The sequence below is a fragment of the Peromyscus leucopus genome, chromosome 17, assembly GCF_004664715.2.
Source record: "Peromyscus leucopus breed LL Stock chromosome 17, UCI_PerLeu_2.1, whole genome shotgun sequence".
NCBI classification, from domain to species: domain Eukaryota; kingdom Metazoa; phylum Chordata; class Mammalia; order Rodentia; family Cricetidae; genus Peromyscus; species Peromyscus leucopus.
This window is the reverse complement of record NC_051077.1, coordinates 13661244-13681487: the sequence shown is the minus strand read 5'-3', so window position 1 is coordinate 13681487 and position 20244 is coordinate 13661244. Positions and strand designations below refer to the sequence as shown.

The following is a 20244-nucleotide window of genomic DNA, read 5'->3' as shown; positions in this document are numbered from 1 at the left end:
CCTGAATGGTTTATAACATCTATGTGTGTGTGCACACTTCCCAGAGGGTCTCTAGCTTCCATCCAGCACCTTCTAAGTGTTTCTATTGGTTGCTGTTGTTGTTTTTCTGTTAGTTTATTTATTTTATACGAAGAGTGTTTTGCCTACAGGGATGTAAGTGCACCATGTGCATGCCCAGTGCCCACAGAGGTCAGAAGAAGGCCAGCTTCAGATTCCCTAGAACTGGGGTTACAGGTGGTTTTGAGCCACCATGTGGGTGCTGGAAATGGAACTGGAGTCCTCCGCAAGAGCAGTAAGTGCTCTACCCACTGAGAACTGCCCCCGCTCCCCTTCTGAGTGTTTTGCACAGGATGCAGCTCACTCCTGCTGAAGCAGCTCTAGCTCCCAGCATTGGGTATCAGCTGCTGAGACTACTGAGCCCTAAGAAAGGGGAAACAGCAGAGATTCACTTTCTTACAGTTCTAGAGGCTGCGAGTTCAAACCCAAGGCATCATTAGGTTTCTACTGAGGCCCCTTTCCTTGACTTGGAAACCATCACCTCCTCCTCCTTGTATCGCCTTGTGGTCTTTCCTCTGAATGCATATGGGTCCTTGTCCTCTAATTGTCAAATGGTGCTTCACTTGCTCACAATAACCTCTTCAAGAAGCATATCTCTAAATGCAGTCAAATACAAGGTGCCTGGGAATCAGCATCTACACACGAACTTTAGACGTACAGAATTATATTTTTTCTTTAAGTGTGTAGGGAATTGAGTTGTGGAAAGATCTGAGAGCTGACCTTGAGAATAAGATGATGAAGCCAGCTCTTGGACCCAACCAAAGCCAATGCTCCTACCCTCAACAGGTCTTTAGGGAGCCCATGGTTTAGCGAAGGTAGATCAACAAGTAATGCTGAGTCAAGTTCTACACGTTACCAAATGTATGATGCTGAGATGGGTCACGTCTTGATTTCAGGGGGACCCTTTCTTCCATAGGGGCACATGTTTGGAGAACTTCTGAAAGCCCTGTAACGGAGACCCCTGCGCTTTCTAGACTCTGCTTTCTGGGGGTGAGCTGTCCATGGTGAGGTGGGTGGGAAAGGAACTTAGGGAGGAAGGAGGAGCCTCAATACCCAGCTGGAGACAGTTCCCCTCTCCCCTTCAAGCAGCTGACAGCCCCCTGATGCTGTAGTCTGATCTGAGGAACTTGTGTTCTCGGCTTTCACTTTCTGGGGTAATAAGCTTTCAGCCTCATGCCCGCGAACACTCCCAAACGAGGGCGACTGCCGCTCAGCTGTGGATCACCTTTCAATAGCGGGTTGACAGGAAGAACAATGCATGTGTTTGCTGCTGTCGGGTCTTCTGGGGGAGGATCTGTCAGCGCGCAGTGAGTGTCAAAGAGGTCCAGGCTTCCTGTGACTGTCAGAGAATAGAGTCAAGAGAAAGACGAGTTCAAACCTGCTGACACTTCTGGGTAGAACTCAGCCACCTTCTCTCATGAGTTTCTGCAGAAATAAACTCTGTTCTAGTTAAAGGAGGCTTTTAATGTCAACAATAGCATACTGCCAATTAGGGTTTTGCTTTCTTTTTTCCTGAAGAGTAGTTACGCTATACAACACATACACTCATGGGTGCATAATGAAGGAGGATAATCTGCTCTCTTTATAGAAATCCACATTTACATCTTGGAGAGCTTCTGCGCTTCCCCCGACCCCCACCCCCATTGATATTTTCTGGGCTGAAGGCAGTCCCCAGCTTCCCAGAAGATCCAGTCCAGCCATTTGGAAGATGATAAGCAGACCATTGTTTACCACTGACCTCTAGTGGAGCCAGCCTTCTATTAATCGGCTGACCAGGTGGGAGAGTGGGCAGAGGTCTCAGTTACTAGGAATTCACCCCGAAGCTCTAGGCACTGCGGCTGACAGGAGCAATCCTCTGTGTTTCTCAGGGGCAGGTGCTGGATAGAGATGCGTTTGTACTGAGCACTCGCCCCATGGACACCTCCACCTCATGGTACAGATTGACAGCCAGCCGCTGTGAAAGGCCCAGGGAAGGGGCTTTGAAGTGTCTGTGACATTGCCGCATAGGTTGAGTGTTACGCCACCACCCTGCTTTTAGATATATCTGTCAGATTTCTCTACATCTTACATTTTGCAAAAACAGTTACCTTGAGTGTCTCTCTGTTCCTATCCAGCTTGACACAGGTGCCCTGTTTGGAACTCAGAAATAATGGCATCTTAAAAAGAGTGAAATTCAGAGAAAAGAAAATACACCATTAGAAGTCATTTCATAGCACAGTTTCCTTCTCAATGCCATGGAGAGGTCCCCAGATACATCACACTTTTTTTTTTTCCTTTTAAGATAAGAGACCCTCAGAACTTATGGATAAGAGATTCTACCATATGAAAAGATGAATAAAAACATACTTCAAGGGTTTATGGGAGAGGCTGGAGAGATGGCTCAGTGATTAAAAGCACTTTCTGCTCTTATGGAAGAGGAAGAGGTTTGGTTCCCAGGACCCACATTGGTGCTCACAACTGCCTCTAACTCCAGTTCCAGAGGATCTGGTGCCCCCCTCTGGTCCCCATGGGCACTGCGTATGCATTACATACATACATACACAGAGAGAGAGAGAGAGAGAGAGAGAGAGAGAGAGAGAGAGAGAGAGAAACACAGATATGCATAAAATGAAGTTAAGTAAATTTCTAGAAGAGAAAAAGGCCTGTGGGAAAAGGAGGCACTCAAAAGAATAAAAAGGCTCCTCTTTTGGTAGCAACTGACCTGCATCCCACAATCCAATCTAGAGGTTATTTATACTGACAAAGTGCCCTAAACGTGGAGATTTCTGTGGTTCCATTAGTCAAAGGCTGAAACTGTCCAAATTTTACCTCGTCTAATAAAAGAACAGGGTCAAAACTCCCATTTTCCTCCTTCCATCCCTCCAAGGTCCTGTGAGCCAAGTAGCACTTTGTTTTAAAACACAGTGAAGGACACAACTTCCTACTTTATGCACTCGAGATAATATTTTTATTACACTTATTTTTTTTTTTTTTTTTTGGTTTTTTCGAGACAGGGTTTCTCTGTGTAGCTTTGCGCCTTTCCTGGAGCTAAGCCCAGGCTTCGAACTCACAAAGATCCGCCTGCCTCTGCCTCCCATGCTGCACCACGCCCGGCTTATTACACTTATTTTTATGTGTTCATGCTGTATGTGCATGAGTTCAGACACTCTACAGTGCTCACATGGAGGTCAGAGGACAAGTGAGAGAGTCAGTCTGTCCTTCCACTTTGTGGTTCTTAGGTATCAAACTCAGGTCATCAGGCTTGTCTGCAAGGCCCTTGGCCAGCTGAGCCGGCTCACTGGTCACTCTTTTTTTTTTTTTTTTAAGGGGAATTACATTGAATTGAAAGAGACTTGCTCAGTCACCAACTCACATGATACAGACCGAAAATGTCCCCAGGAGTCATATGTTGAAATGGACTGGTCAATGTGATAGTTAATAATTAGGAATCAGGGCATTTGGGAGGTGACAAGGCCATGTGGCCTCCACCATGATAAACAGAATATAAATCTCCTACATAAGGTCTGAAGGGCTGTGTTTGCCCCCCCACACACACACACACCCTTCCTGCTCTTTCTGGAATATGAAGACTCCATAAGGAAGCACCATGTGTAGGGAAGAGCTCTCCCTCAGTCCCTGAATCTGCTAGCACTTTGGTTATGGATTTCTCAGTTGTTGGAAAAACCAATGTACATTGTTTATAAATATCAAAAGTATTTTGTCATTGCAGTTAGACAAGGCTAAGATATTGCTATAATGAATGAATGAAATGATCCAGTAATTTAGGGGTTTGTCTTAGCATCCAAACTCAGTTAATAGCCCCCACTAACTATACATCTTGACCCCTCTCTTTTGCTCATGTGGACTTCTGCCTTTTCTGTTAACTTGCCCAGCAAATGTGCTCATGGAGCCCCGCAAGCCCTCTCTAGCTGGTATAATCTTTTCTGTTTGACCCATGCTACATCTCTCTATTACCTGTGCACGTCTAAATATCTATCCTGCTGGACCATCATCCTGGTGGCTCCTGGAACCTTTAGCGCTCTTCTGAACATGACTTTGGAGTGAATGATGTCACAGCTGGCCCTGTGAGGACTGGCGTTGGTGGCTCACCCACTAGCGTCACCCCAGATATTCATTGTCATTCTCTGAGTTCGAGGCCAACCGTGGCTACAGAGCAAGTTCCAGGACAGCCAGGGCTACACAGAGAAACCCTGTCTCAAAATATCAGGAGGAGAGGAAGAAGAAGAAGAGGAGAGAGAAGAAGAAGAGGAGGAGGAAGAAGAAGAGGAGGAAGAAGAGTCCTGTTTATTAAATATTGTTGACTGAAGACAGGTAGAAAATAGTTAGGATCTATGTCATCTCTAAGCTGTCCATATCTCTTACCCGTGACAGTAACAGTGAAGGGAATCCCAGGTGATAGCCTGTGCCAACTTCTGAAAGCGTGAGCTGTTTCCACTGCTTTTGCTGCTGGGACCTGGTGAACTTCCCTTCAGCGGCTTGTGAAATCAGTAGCTCTCAGAAGTAGGCGGTTTGTCCCTGTGACACAGCAGAGAGCTCGTCTTCTATGCTTTGAGTCTCAACGGAGGCCACCGCTTTGTCCAGAAAATTTCTTCAGGGATTTCCCGATTTCCAGTTACTTTTCTTCTTGCGTCGGAAATGTTAGTTTTAATGGTTGGGCTGAACCATTAAAGTTTCTCTGTAAAGATCAAAATAGCAAATAATTTAGGCCTCCTGAGGCCACTGAGGTGCAAGAATGGCGGTAGATAACACGTAAACAAGTGGACCCGAGTACATTTTTTAATATAAATAAAACAATATAAGAAAACTTTAATTATGGTCCACCGATGCTAAATTTTGTACCAAATAGTACAAAATAGTCTTTCAATTGTCTAAGTTATTCTGAAGTATAAATGCACTCCTTGAAGCTCCTTGGCTGTACAAAGCTCCAGTGACAGGTCAGGCTTAGCCTCTGTCCACAGCTGGCCGGCTGACCTCTACTACAGAAGAAAACTGTCTTCTGGGCATCTGCTCCTCCGAGGCAGCCTGCTTCCGGTGGCGCTCGCTCTGACAGCTTGATTAGGGTGTCTCATCAAATCTGTGTAGTGAAATAAATGAGGGTAGGTCCCTCTCTGCATCTCTGTGCGGTGTGCGGAGCCGGGTGTTAACTTCGCGTATCAGATTCCGGTGCGGAAAACGCTGTCGGGCCGTTAATAATTTTCAAGGGAACGCCTTGAGACTCGCTGGGCTACAGGCGAGCTGCAAATGGGCTCTAATGGCTTTTATTTCTCTTTCTTGTCACCTCAGATCTAATCAGCTGTTTTGTCATTTTTAATTCCGATTTGGCAGGATTCTCCAACTCCTCTTCCCCCCCCCCAGCCTTTTTAGATAGCGGTTCAAAGAGAAGCCAAGCCCTGGGCCTTTGGGGACTGGGAAGAGCCTGGGGCCCAGTAAAGGGCTGACTTGGACTTTGGCTAGATGGTAAGGCCTGAGGAGCTAAAATTGACCCCAAATGACTCCCTTTCTTATTTCCCGCCTCCCTAGTGGGGTGCACAGATGTTCTGAAATTATTTTCTCTGCACACAGAATCTTTAGTCCTTCATCAGAAATGAGTTGCAAAGTGCTTATCATTCTGTGTGGCCTTGAAGAGGAAAAGCATCTAAGGGCCTCCTAAGATTTAGGGATTTTTTTCCCCAGGCTGAGGAACTGAACTCTGACCTAGTTCCTCTAGACTGGAGCATCCAATGCACTTGTCTGACTTTTTCCTGCCTTTGACGATGGCCCCACCTGCTGAAGACAGCAGTAAGGGATTGTGACCAACACATCAATCTATTAAATAAATATAAGACTATAATGAAATCCAAGAACCTTTGAAACAAGTGAATAATGAAATTAGTAAGAACTTAGCGATGGTCGTTGTCTTCACATCTTGGGTATCACACTGAACGTCTCAGATGAATCTTGACCTCAAGGATGCTGTAGTTTTCCTTTTTTTTTTTTTTTTTTTATCTGTACAAGATGCTCAGCAGGCAGGCAGTTACTCAACTAGCAAACAGCAGACACAGTTTACAAGCGTAGACAAGTCTGGCTTCAATGCCTGTTATCTTAATTACCCATTAGGTGGTTGCAAGTCTTTGCCCACCTCTTTACCTCTCCGAGCCTCAGTGCCCTTGGCTCATAAACAAAGCTTGAGGCTATAAAAACCTCCTTCCTTCCTTTCTAGTCCAAACCCCAAAATATCTTCACTCTCTCACTTCCAGGGAGAGAAAAAAACTTACAAAAGTCCACAAGTAACTTAGGAGAGGAAAAAGAACCCTAAATTTCCAGGGTTTGGATTTAATAGGTTTACTTGTATCTTAGAGCTTCCCACATCTTCTTTTCTACACACCCTCAAATTTTTTCAGTTGCTGGAGGTAAAACCCAAGGCTCTCAGAGTGCTGGGGAGGTGTTCCATCACTGAGCTACGCATCCAGCCCTGCATACCACCTTTACATACCCCAGAATGCAAGCATACACCAACAATCTATAATAAGCCCGAAGGCTCCAGCCCCTAGACATGGCAAAGACATAATGACCTGCTTTGAGCATGTTTGCAGAAAGCTTGTAAACTCTCTCACTGGGTTGGTATAAATCAAAGTAAAGAACTTTTTCACTCAAAAACTCAAGGTTCTGAATTATTAAAAAACCATTATACACTTCACACTTGATTTATTAAGACAAAAAATAGTTACTTGCAAAAATTTTCAGCAAGATTGGAGTTCTGGGCATGTGGGGATTTAGGGACATATCTTTAATGCACTGCTTAATATGGAGGACTGCTATTTAATTTTGTAACCAAAAATAACCTACTAGCTAACACTCCTACCCCTGTTCTTGCTATGGTCAGATACTAAGCAACAGAGACAGAACTGTGAAATCCAATGTCCTTTCTTGAACATTTCCAAACTGAACACACCACTACATACATACATGCATACATATATACATACATACATACACACACATACATACAATCTCTTTCCATCCAATCAAAACAAGAAACTTAAGACCTACCCCAGCAGAAGCATGAGGAATTGGAGGAAGATGAAATCTCCACATGAAACCCAGTCATAGAAATCCAGTAATATTATCCAGTCAGCTCAAGTAGAAAGACTATTGCCCCCACCCCAAAGCACACCAACTGTGGCTTTGAAAAAAAAAAAAAAAAGTCAAGAGCAAGGATCTAGCAACAAGTATATTTCCTTCCCTGCCTTCCAGGCTTAGCTGAATAACCTGTTCCCAGACTCATTTATATACTTCAACATCTCTCAAAACATTGACTGTTCAAATACTCTCCAGAAGAAATCTATTTGAGGACCTTTAAGTTGGGGTCCACAAATGATGCACACCCTGATACATTTATAACAGGATGTAAATGTAGACACCCCCCCCAAGTCCTTATTTCCCTCTTCCTAAGCATCTCTTTATTCATGACTTTAATTACCTAATTGTAAATTTCTTTAGGGGGTTACTTAGAAAGAAAATTAGCATCAAAGCTTGGCAGTCAATTCAGGGGCGTTTGGAGACAGCCCAAGCTGTTTCACCTGTGATTAATTAGATGCTTTTTTCTCCCCCTTAAGTGCCAGAAGGCTGTTGAGGTCTTTACACAGTCACATGGCTGCTGGCGCTGCCGCAATTATGATTGATGCGTGTGTCTGAAGTCATAAGGCTACCTCCCAGCTTTTGTGTGTGACGCGGGTTGTGTGTGTGTGTGTGTGTGTGTGTGTGTGTGTGTGTGTGTACAGATTCTGAGAGCAAAACTCCAAGGGTTCTGAAGACACAAAAAGAAGCCTCTTTAGTACTCTTATATGTATGTATCTATGGGCTACAAACCCAGAACTCCTATCAAAATATTTCAGCCATGTTGGTTTATCAAACATCTTCCTCTACAAAAGAAGGAGGAGGAGGAGGAGGAGGAAGAGGAAGAGAGAAGAAGAGGAAGAAGAAGAAGAAGAAGAAGAAGAAGAAGAAGAAGAAGAAGAAGAAGAAGAAGAAGAAGCAGCCAGAACCTATGTCTCTAACATTTCACACTGTGGGAAAATAAGAGCAAAGAAAGTAGTCACTTGGAGTAATTCGCTAGGTATAAAATTATGCCCAATGTATGTCAGTAAAATGAAAGTGACCTTTTGGTATATTTAGAAATGTTATATTCCTCATCACAATTACCCTTCCAAGCATGCCCAGAATAAAAACTGATGGCTGCTTTCTTACTAATGCCAGCTTCTCATTTTTCTTCATTGTAGGAAATAGATTGAAAGGACATTTTAGATTTTTAGCATTTGACTCAGTCATAGGAGGAAGTTGAAAGTTTTTGCCAGCCTCCACTGAAGTCCGAGTCACCTTCTAAGTTCCTACAATTGAGATCATCGTCAGGTAACATCCATTTACTCCTGAGTCTACAATATCTATGAGAATACTGAGATAAGGTAAATAGCTGGTGCACATTGTCCTCTAGAACTAACGGAAATATCACCTGAACTTCTATACAGGCTACAGTCCAGGTCCTCAAAACTTTTTCTGCAAAGAGCAATAGTTTAGGCTTACAGGCCTTACTTAGGTCACCCTTTCAACGTCTCGGCTCTGCTTTTACAGACAGGAAGCAGCTGTGGCCACTAGGCAAATGCATGGACCGCTGCTTTCCATGGAAAGCTCTCTGTGGCTGCAGGGCTTTAAAAGGGGGCATGGGGAACACCTGGGGATCTTGTGACTCGGTAGATTCTGATTCAGCAGACTCAGCTTTAGGGGGCACGGGGGGCGGGGCTGTCCTCTGCATTCCATTGAATAAGCTACGGGGGCGGGGGGCGGGGGGTCTTCTTGTCCTTCCTTTCCAGGACATTTTCAAAGAGGCAGGAAGACTAGAAATGGGTTCTTAGTTCATTGGGAATGTTGCCGGAGACTAATGTTAGGTTTAAACCCTTCAAGCAGGTCACTTTCAAAGACTCCACCCCTTCGGGAAAGGCCCGACTTGGGTCTCCTGAACATTGGCACCCTCTTTTCACCTACTGAAGGACACAGGCTCCTCACCAGACAGATGGCTTTCCCCGCAATCCGCAACCCTCCTGCCTGCTGGTGCATCTTCTCAGCCTGAGCACGCAGGGCTCTAACCACACAGCTCTCCAGCCCTCTGGCCCCTGCTTAATTGGTTACAGCGCAAGAGCTAATGTAGGTTGCGAGACCAATTAACGGAGCTTGTTTCTACCGACGCTGCATCTGAACATCAATTATGCTAACAACGCTCTAAATTAAGACGTTTCCTGCCACTGTCATTTGCTGTGGGACACTACAGAGAGGAACAGAAAGGAGCAGCTTGCCTGAAGGTTCCTCTGTGCTCACTGCTACAGGGGGGCTGGCAGAGAGCAGCTTCAGGACCGGGAAAATCAGAAATCCGGGCAACAACACTAATTGGCTACTTTATCCCGGCCTCGGTAAGGATTAAGGCTCAAGCAGCTAAAGAATATGTTGAGCGGAAGAATCTCTTTTCAGGATCTGTTCATTGTACTGAGAAAGGGAAAGCACCAGACACTGGGACATTGACTTAAAACTCCAATCAACCCATCAATCATCAGAAGACTATTGGATGGAACGAGATACTTGTATCTTCTTCTTTACATTCAGCTCATTTTGAACTCACCTCCAAACATCCAGCCCTCAATCTGAGGATTCACGACTTTTCCAGCAACATTTGGTCTCTATGTAGCCAAATTTACTTTAATGCATCCCCTATGGACTGAGCAAGTTGAGTAACCAAACCGAAGACACAATCCCCGACCCTGGAGTTAGCAGTGTAGCTGGAGAGGATGGACTAGTTCACACACTGAGTCACTTACTCAAATTCAACAAACATTTATTAATCACCAGCCATTTCAGGTGCCTTGCTGGGCTAAAAAGGTATTGTTCCGACTCTCAGTTTGATAATAGTAATGCTGTAGGAGCTTTCAGGGCCAGAGCTTTCATAACCCAGCTACTGAAGAGGTCACAGAATAAGCCAAAAAGGCTGTGCAATAAAATCATGTGATGTGTTACAGCACCCCAAATTAAAAGATAATGTAGGGTTACTTATTTATTACTTCCCAGCCTATTTTGACACAAGGGCTCACTCTTTACCCACCCTGGTCTGGAATACCCTGGGGGGGGGGGGTCTTAATGACTTCAAGTTCACTATCCCCCTGCCTCAGCCTCCAGAGTGCTGGGATTACAGTCATGTGCCATGCCAGTTAGTTTTTCTTGTCAACTTGACACAGCCTAGAGTCACCCAGAAAGAGGGAACCTCAAGCAAAGATCACATTGGCCTGTGGGCGTGTCTGGGAGAAATGGTCTCGATTGGCGATTGGTGTGCGAGGGCCCAGCGGTACCATCCATAAGCAGGTGGGCCCGGCATATCTAAAGAAGCTAACTGAGCATGAGCCAGCTAGCCAGTCAGTGGTATTCCTCCGTGGTTTCTGCTTCAGTTCCTGCTCGAGTTCCGACCCTGACTTCCCTCGATGATGGACTGTGAACTTGAAGTGTAAGATGAAATAAACCTTTCCTTCCCTGAGTTGCATGGCGTTTATCACAGCAACAGAGACCAAACTGGAACAACCGCTCTTGCGAACCAGTCAAGCTCCAAGAGAAAATAGGATGCTTTCCTTCCATTTCTAACTAATCAAAACCTACCCGTTGGCCTTTATTCTTAGCCTTGGATTAGTTACTTCTCTAGAGCTGTGACTAAACACCACGGCCAAGGCAGCTTAGACCAGGGGGTTTATTTGTGGTTCCAGGAGAATGAGCATCATCACCATCATAGTGAGGAAGCCTGGCAGCAGGCAGGCATGGCCGCTGGCACAGGAGCTTTGTCTTAAACCACAAAGCAGGAAGCAGAAAGAAGGAACTGGAAATGGTGGTAGCTTTGAAGCCTCGAAGCCCACCCCCAGTGACATTACTCTTCCATCAAGGCCAGTCCTCCTAGACCTACCCAAACAGTGCCACCCACTGAGGACCAAGTATTCAGACATCTGAGCTCATGGGAGATAGTCTCATTCAAACCACCACATTGACCTCGTCTTTCTTGACCCAGTGTTTTACACTGAGCACCATCAATTCTCTCAATACCCTGACTAATCATCCGTAGCTCCTCCCACTGTGCCAACCAGTCCTTCTCCTGTCCTCCGCTGACTCTTATTTCTCTGTATGTCCTTTAAATACTGTATTTCTGATGTTTCTGCAGTCTGTCTGCATGGCGATACCTTCTAATGACTAGTGTCCAGTGATGTGGAATATTACTTTAACTATGTCAAGATGTGCTACATTTGTTTATGTTGTAGAGTATTACTTTAACTGTAAAGGTGCGTTACATTTGTTTATGCTGCATTTGTTTAATTATGTAAAGATGAGTTGTTGCTGTTTCACCTTGCCTGCCTAAGGCACCTGATTGGTCTAATAAAAAGCTGAACGGCCAATAGCTAGGCAGGAGAGGGATAGGTGGGCCTGACAGGCAGAGAGAATAAATAGGAGGAGAAATCTAGGCTTGGGAGAAGAGAGAATGAGGGAGAAAGAGGGGGAGATGCCCAAGACCAGCCAGCCAAGCAGCCAACAGTCAGCTAGATATGGAGTAGGACATACAGAAAGAAAGAAAGGTGAAATGCCATGAGGCAAAACATGGATGAAGAGAAACAGGTTAAATTAAGTTATAAGAGCTTGTGGGACACGCATAAGATAAGGCCAGGCATTAATAATTACTAAGTCTCTATGCCATGATTTGGGAGCTGGTTGGTGGCCCAAAAGACAGCCTGCTACAGTCCAGCTCCATCCACTGACTTTCAAAACACACTTTGGTCAACTCTGCTTCTTTAAGCCTTAGTCCCACCTACCTGGCACCCAGGCTTCTCAGCCTGCTCAAAGCTTAAATCCACAGTGTTCCACCACCTGCCACTCCTTCCACAGGCCTTATCTTGGTGAATGACAAAATCATCTAAAACTTGGGCAGATCCCATGCTTTTTCACTCCTCATCCTGACACCTAATCAATCAATAAGTCCTGCCAGCTGTTTCTAGAATAATTGATACCTCTGTCCTCCCTTCACCATACCTACCTCCTATCTTAGTTTAGGCTTTATCATCTTTTATTTGGACGAGAACAGTTAGATTACCATGTGACTTGCCTATAGTATCATCTCTGATAACATACCCTTCAGTCTGTCTCTCTCTGATACTCCATAGACGGGATTGCTTTTCTAAAGTAGAAATCTGACTCGAAGCAAAAACACATGTTAGCCAGGTGGTGGTGGCATGCGACTTTAATCCCAGCACTTGGGAGGCAGAGCCAGGTGGATGTCTGTGACTTTGAGGCCAGCCTGATCTACAGAGGGAGATCCAGGACAGGCTCCAACACTACATGGAGAAACACTACTGGCCTCGAAAAACAAAAAACAAACAAACAAAAAAACACATGTTAATCTTTCGTGGTTAGAATCGGCTTGTGGTGGCCACCACAGTATAGAGGAGAGAACTGGTGACATCATTTGAGGGACTTCAGTGGGGGTGAGAAGGGAGAGGGCAAATGAGAGTTTGCATCCAGAGTGTCTCCAAAGGTTGTGAATGAAGGATTTGGTTTCCAGCTTGGTGCTGTAGGAAACTCACAGACCCTCTAGGAGGCAGGCCTACTACTCTGGACAAACTATTGAGAATAAGAGAGTGCTGGATGCCCCGTCATAATGGAACTTTTATATCACCCTTATGAGGCTTGGGAAACCTTGAAGGAGGGTTTCATGGGGTGGAAAGAAAGAATGGAAGAGCCAGAGGGGTGGGGTGAGGCAGAACACCATCCTCAGAACATGACATGGCTGTTGCACCCTTGATCTCACAGCGGTTGTGATTGGTAATCACACAAGACCTGAGCCATAGTAGGCCTACCAATATCTTGCCATGAGAACAGAAGCGCTCATGAGTCACCCCCAGGACTTGGAGGCAGATAATGGCGGCTAGTACCGGGGCACAAGGCCCCACCCCTCCCTGAGTATCTAGGCAGCAATGGTTGCTAGGGGAGGGACAGACATTTTCCTCAATGACACAGCTCTGCTCAAAAGCCCATGCTTCTATAAACAACCCCTCGCCTCACCCAGGACCCCAAATGTAACCCTAATGAACCTCACCAGGTCATCTAAATCAATACATCTAAATCAAAACGATGGTATCAAAATGGAAGAAAGAAGAGGTGGGAAGGAGAAGAGAAAGAGGTTAAATTAAGTTATAATTAAAAGGGAGGGGACGCGGAAAGGGTAAATACATCACACATATATGTGTGAAAATGTCATAACAAAACTCAAAATTATGTAAGATTAACATAACTTATTTTTAAAAGAGTGTTTGTGTCTTTACAAAGAGTTGAGGTTTGTTTTTTTTTCTTTAAAAAAAATTTTTTTGTTCAAGGAGAGAGCATGAAACAACCAGTCTGCCATTTTTTTCTTTTCGAAGTCCTCTTTCCTTTAGACCATCTCTCACCTGGCCTCTATCATGGAAAGACCCAATGTGGATAAGTGAAGCCAGAGCCGTAACATTTCCCTAGCCACTCCTGGGCCATCAGAAGAGACTCTTCTGGTAAGGCCCGCCTCAAGTCAGGAGAGTCAGGGATGAACACACTTTGCTATGGGAGGACCGCTGTGGTCTCCAGGAAGAAGCAAGCTGGCCAGAAACTCAGGGCAAACCGATAAGATGCCTAGACTCTGTAAGCAGATGAGGTGGAGTCAATGCTCTTAGTAACCTAATGAGTGAACACCCATTTCCGATACAGAGGACCGGAAGGCACAAGGGTATGCTCTGACACATGGATTTCCCACTGCTATGTGGATAGATGACCTGGGCTCCACTTGCCTTGAGGCAACATCCCATATGGAACTGCCTCTGTTACAGAAAGCAACACTACACACACACACACACACACACACACACACACACACACACACACACACACACACGACTGTATCTAAATGGATTACTCCTTTCTGCACAGGAATGCCTGTCATTGTCAACATCAAAAACTCGCCGGCTTTGCTCTGGCAGCACCTGCCTTATTGATTGGCGTCTTCTGAGCAAGTCACTCACAGAAAGCCTGTAGGACTTCAAACGCAAGGTAAGACAAGCCACATCCAGCAGGACAGCACACACCTAATATGATTATTTCTCCTCTTCCTGGTGATAATAGAATTATGCAAAAGCAGCCTTGACCCAGTAAGAATTTTCTCTTCAGAGTCAAATCTCTGCCCATCCCTAACTCACAGCCCACCCCCTCCTGTTTTGCTTTCTAGTCACAGCAGCCTGCTGTGATAGATCATTTCGCTCCATAACATCTCAGGGAAGATCAGCTTTCAAGATCCACCAAGGGACCTGCACTCTGCACCACCCCAGATGCTTCGAGCACCCTGAAACTGAAGCACTGGTAGCCATCTTTCTGGGGCAGAGAAAACAAAAAGAAGAGAGAAATCAAGCTTCTTTTCCTAGTTCACACTCGAGAATCCACAGAGCAGGGAGCTGGAGGCTGATGTCTCTGCTATAGTGGTTTCTGTTTCCACCCTGTGTTTCACCTACAGGGGTCGCCAGAGCTTCTCATCACCCCAGGCAGAAGACTCTCCTCCCTCAGTTCCTCTGTCCCTTCCTCCTTACCCCCCTCCTTTCCTCCTTCTCTCCCTCCTTGTTTTTGATGATGTTTTGTTTTGTTTTCTTGAGATAAGGTCTCATATGTAGCTCAGGTTTGCCTGGAATTTAGCAATTCTCCTGCTTCTGCCTCCCAAGAGTTATGATTATAGGCATATGCCACCACCTGGCTAAGATATTTTTCTAGTGAGGTTGGGTTTGGTTTTTTGGTTAGGGTGGTTACTAAAAGGCAGGATTAAAAATAACAATGCAACCATGCAGTGAGGATAGAGTTTGGGAAATGCTGGGAAAACTTTAAGTAGTAAATTCCATTAACTACTCAACTTTTAATGGCCTGCTCTAAATGCATGGATTAAGAAGGGACCTACTTTCTGAAGAATCTTTTCAAAGAACAACATTAATATTTTTAAACTTCTTAGAGTGTTAATTCCTCGGCAGGAGGCTACAGAGATTTCTTCTGAGTCTCATATTAGAGTGTTGCTCATGAAGATATTTAAATGTAGTTATCTTTGATAAAATAATGAGGTGCTGTTATTCAGAACTGCTTTTGTTCACATCTATGGTTCAAAACTGCAGGATACATTCTGATAAAGAATGTATAAATTTATATGTGACTCAGTTAAGAGAGATTTTTATAAAACGATTAAAAGATTCCTCCACTATAAGAGTTCACATTTGTTCTTTATTCAACTAGCATCCATTTAAAATTCAGTATCTGTACTATTCTGTGCATGGAGAATACTGGAGCAATAACAAACAAAAAGAATGAAGTAGTATACAGGGTGAATTGTTTTACAAAATCTCACTCATAATAAACTCAAAGAAGACCTGTCAAGGGTCAAGAAAATAATCCAGTTGTAAAGAAATGAACCCGAGTGAGCAAACTGGTGTTGATTAAGCAAAGGGCAGTAAGTAGGTGGAATGGGTAAGCTTCAGAGGCAAACTGCCCAGACTTGCTAATGACCTGGATACAGAGCTCGGTAAAGGAGCAATACTGTCACTTTCTGGTGATGTGGTACAGCTGGGTTCAGAAAGGAGGAGGGCATGACCAGAGATGGGAGAGAGCTGGGCAAAGGAAGATGGGATCCACCGTTCTTTCTCAGTTTCTCGGTGTTAATGTCATCAGACACGTGGAACTCAGTCTAGAGATTAATTATGGAGTCATCTGTATCTAGAACATATTCAAATGGGTAGCCTTGGATGAGATGGCCGAGGATAAACAATAAGCACAGAGAAAAAGAAACAACTTTAGCTAAGTCCTGAAATATTGAAAAACCAAAGATTAGATAAGAGAATGTGTCCACTGTACCCGGAGCTGTATGTGATGAAAAAGGATAAAACAAACAACTGAACGCCTTAGTGTGAACGTGAAGAACGTGTTTTCAGAGTACAGTGATGGTGTATGGAAAATCCTACTGAGAGGTCAAGTGACTCACAGTGAGAAAATTTACCTCTCCCTTGAAGGACATGGAAAAGAAGTGTCTCTGTGGAGTTAGGCAATAGAAAGATCAACTTGAGTTGTGAAAAGACAGTAAGAAATAAGGAATTAAGCCATCAACTAACTAGTCAACATTTTCATTTGAAGATGCTTGGGCTCAAAATAATCTTAGCCAAGTGGCAGAATAAAGACATCGTCTGGAAAGTAGCAGGAAGGTTAGCAACCCCTTCAATCACCTCCATCCATCTTGTCATACAATGGTAACTTTGCTCTAAATGAGCAGTTCTCAACCTTCCTAATGCTGCAGCCTTTAACACAGTTCCTCACGTGGTGGTGACCCCCCAACCGTAAAATTGTTCTGTTGCTACTTCATAACTGGAATTTTGCTACTGTTACGACTCGAAATGTAAATATCTGACATGTGACCCCTATGGGGGGTCGTGACCCACAGGTTGGAAACAACTGTTCTAAGTGACTAGTAAGCACCTAAGGACCAGATCTGACATAGGCTGTTACGCACTTGTATGGCAATACCTGTTGATGGCTTAGGAAAACAGTTGCCCGTCCATATCTGTTCTATACCCACAGATTTGGTAGCTAACTGCCGGATGAAAATATTAATTTCGTCTACAATGAACACACACATACTGACTGTGCTAGGTGTTGTAAGTAAGCCAGAGATCATTTGAAGTAGACAGAAGGATGTGAATAGGTAATACACAAATGCCATTTTATAGGAAGAACTTGGGAATCACAGGTGATTGGTGACCTGTGTGTATTATTGGGTCCAAGATGGACGACAGAGAGGAAGCAGGACAGAAGGAATTTTGACAAAGTAATGGATAAGAAGGTTAAATTTTTAATGAGTGACAACATCCAAGAATTCCAGAGAATGATAAGCAGAGTACATACACACACACACACACACACACACACACACACCCCTATACACACACCTATACCTACACATGCACACACACCTATACACACACACAGCTACACATACACACACACACACATCTAAACACACACACACACACACACACACACACACACACACACATCATAGTAAAACTGCTGAAAATCAGTGGCTGGTTTGGTTTTTTTGTTTGTTTATTTTTGTTTTTTGTTTTGTTGTTATTGTTTTTTTGAGACAGGGTTTCTCTGTGTAGTTTTGGTGCCTGTCCTGAATCGCACTCTGTAGACCAGGCTGGCCTCTGAACTCACAGAGATCCGCCTGGCTCCGCCTCCCAAGTGCTGGGATTAAAGGCGTGCGCCACCACCGCCCTGAGGTTTGTTTTTTAATAACAGTAAACAGAGGGGTAAACACCACAGGCTGCAGATTGAACACAAGGGTTACAGCAGGCTCCCCATCAGAAGCCATGACACTCAGAAGACAGTGAACCAGCTCAGAAGCTGTTGGGAAAATGGACATAGCAAAAAGTAGGGAGGAAGTAGGAAACCTTTTCTTCATGGATGACATAAATGCCTAAGTAAAAAAGTCGAAGAAATTTGAAAAATATTAACATCACTAAGAGGTGAATATGAAAGTTCCCAAGGTTAAAATATGCAAATCACTGGTATCAGCCAGCAGAAGACAATGAGTAATTAAAATTTTAAATGCGCTAATTATCATCCCATGAAAAGTCATGAAGTATGCAGGAATTAGTGTGTGCATGATTTTTTTTTAAATTTTTGTAACTTTTTATTTTATATGTGTGTCTGGGTATTCAACCTACATGTATGTCTGTGTACCATGTGCATGCAGTGCCCACAGAGGTCACCTAGAATTGGAGTTGTGGGTGGTTGTGAGCTGCCATGTGGGTCCTGGCCCTCCAAAAGAACTTCAATGCACTTAACTGTCGAGTCGTCTCTCCAGTCCCAAGTGATTTGATATACAGAAAACCATTTAAAAACCAAAGGAAAACAGATAATATCCACGTAAACAAAGAGATATACCAGACTTTATGAAACATCAATAAGCTAAAGCACATAGAATAGGCATCCATGCAGTGGGGTAGGGGGTAAGAAATTGACAACATGAAGTTTTATAAATTGGAAGACACTTCTAAACCCACATACTCAAGAAGCCCAGTGAACCACTAGTTATAAAAACACAAAGAAAAATAAGCAAAGAGATACGATAATAAAATTATTGAAATATCTGTGACCCAGAGAGAATTTAAAAGCATGCATGGAGGGGTATATTAATAGCCAGTCATATAGTCAATAACTCCACAATTACTTTTTTATTCCTGTATTTACATCCTTATACTATTTCATACCTGTATCTTATCATACAAATGTATATAATTGCTTGAAATGATGAAGAAAACAAAATGTCCATTGACATAAAAAATAGTCTTATTGTGCTAAATTTATCCAATGGAATGCCATGAAGCAATCGATGTGAGTAAAACAGAAGCATACCACCATAAATTAGTCTTAAAAACATACTATTAAGAAAAAAAATCCTGAGGTAGATAGATGGTTCATTGGGTGAGAGCACTTGCTGCCCAAGCGTGAGGACCTGAGTTCAGATCCCTAGTGCCCACATTAAAAAAAAAATCATAAATAAACAAACAAATCAATCAGACATGGCTGCCCACACCTGTAACCTCAGCATTGTTGGGGAGAGAGACAGGAAGGCGGCTGGGGCTTTGCTACTAGTAACCACCTAAGTAAACGCTGGCGAAAATCACTAGAAATAAACTCACTTGTCTGCAAGTTGCACAGGCATGAGACATACACTCAGGTTAAGACACCCAAACCCGTAAAATAAAATTTTTAAAATGTCACCGTGATAGCAAGGCAAGAGGAAGGATTCGAGCAGGGGACTGTGAAACCAAGCAATCCACACGAGTGGTCATCCTCGTCCGTCCCCTTCATGCATGAACTGGCCTTTCCCGACTTCTTTAAGAGGTGATGAACAGTACAGGCATTTTCTTGAATACAAGATAGGGTAAAAGGACGACGGGTCAGCATTGGCACAGCTTAGAAAAGAAGGAGACAGGGCTCACTGGCCCATCTGGAAGCTAATTCAGGTTGCTAGAGAAAAGAGTAAATTAAGACAGAGAAATTGACTTCCAACCGTTTGCCTGACCCGAGAAGTGACCACCTTGTATGAAGTCATTGTGCCTTTAGAAGAGACAGAGTCTCCAGACAGCACTTGAAGGCACCCTTATTTTCTCTTTTCAAAACAAGCAGAGAGCTGGGAAATCCTCCCCCTCAAGCTTCAGGAGCTGTTAATTGGCTCCCCAGTAAAATTACAGAAGCAGCCTGCCTGATAATGATTGTAAATGACAGGGACTATCAGGTTTACCTTGTGACTTTCCCCGGGGACTTGCAGTGAGTTTAGTCTGAACTTAGCATCAGCTGCTAGGGTTCCTGTCTTCTCAGCATGCCATGGCTGGACCCAGCCGGCTGTCTTTCAAACCTAATTAGCGTTAAGGCCTTTCCTCCCTCCTCCCCTCCCTCCCTCAGCCCAGCAGCCCTTGGTTTTCTTCTCTGCCAGCACTCCTTAGGCATGCAAATCAGAAGCTGAAGGAATGTAACCTTTACAGGTCTTTTGTTGCTGTTACTTGGAAGAAACAATCCTTAAAATCTGAGCATAGGTTATTGCTCTCCTAGGAAAGCATGCACCCATCTCCCTGAACTCCTTCACAGTTTGATGGTATGCACCTTGGGTTTATAATTAAGTAGACCATATTTATCTGTATTTTTAACAATTTCATGCATGTATACAATAGAAGATATTTTTTAATAATTCCATATATACATGTGGTATATTTTGATCAGACTCACCCCTGTTGTTCTCTTTGCCTTTATCCCTCTTGTGGTGGTTTAAATAGGTAGGGCACTCATAGACTCATGTGTTTGAATGCTTGGCCTATAGAGAGTGGCACTATTAAGAGGTGTGGCCTAATGGAGTAGGTGTAGCCTTGTTAGAGGAAGTGTATCTTGTGGGGGCAGGTTTTGAGGTCTCATATATGCTCAAGCTATGCCCAGTGTGGGACACAGTTCACTTCCTGTTGCCTGCAGATCAAGATATAGAATTCTCAGCTATGTCTCCAGTACTATGTCTGCCTACAGGCTGCCATGCTTCCTGTG

The 20244-nt window shown here is 44.0% G+C and overlaps 1 long non-coding RNA gene across 1 annotated transcript; it reads right to left on the bottom strand.

Annotated features, from left to right (window-relative positions):
- Positions 1–264: 264 nt before the first annotated feature.
- On the bottom strand, positions 265–19543 carry LOC114681363. The gene is made up of 5 exons (XR_003732891.2): positions 19457–19543; positions 18934–19079; positions 4420–4732; positions 2145–2213; positions 265–1396 (listed from the first exon to the last, which is right to left on the bottom strand). It is a non-coding gene; the product is annotated as an uncharacterized LOC114681363 (long non-coding RNA).
- Between the last annotated feature and the right edge of the window lie 701 nt (positions 19544–20244).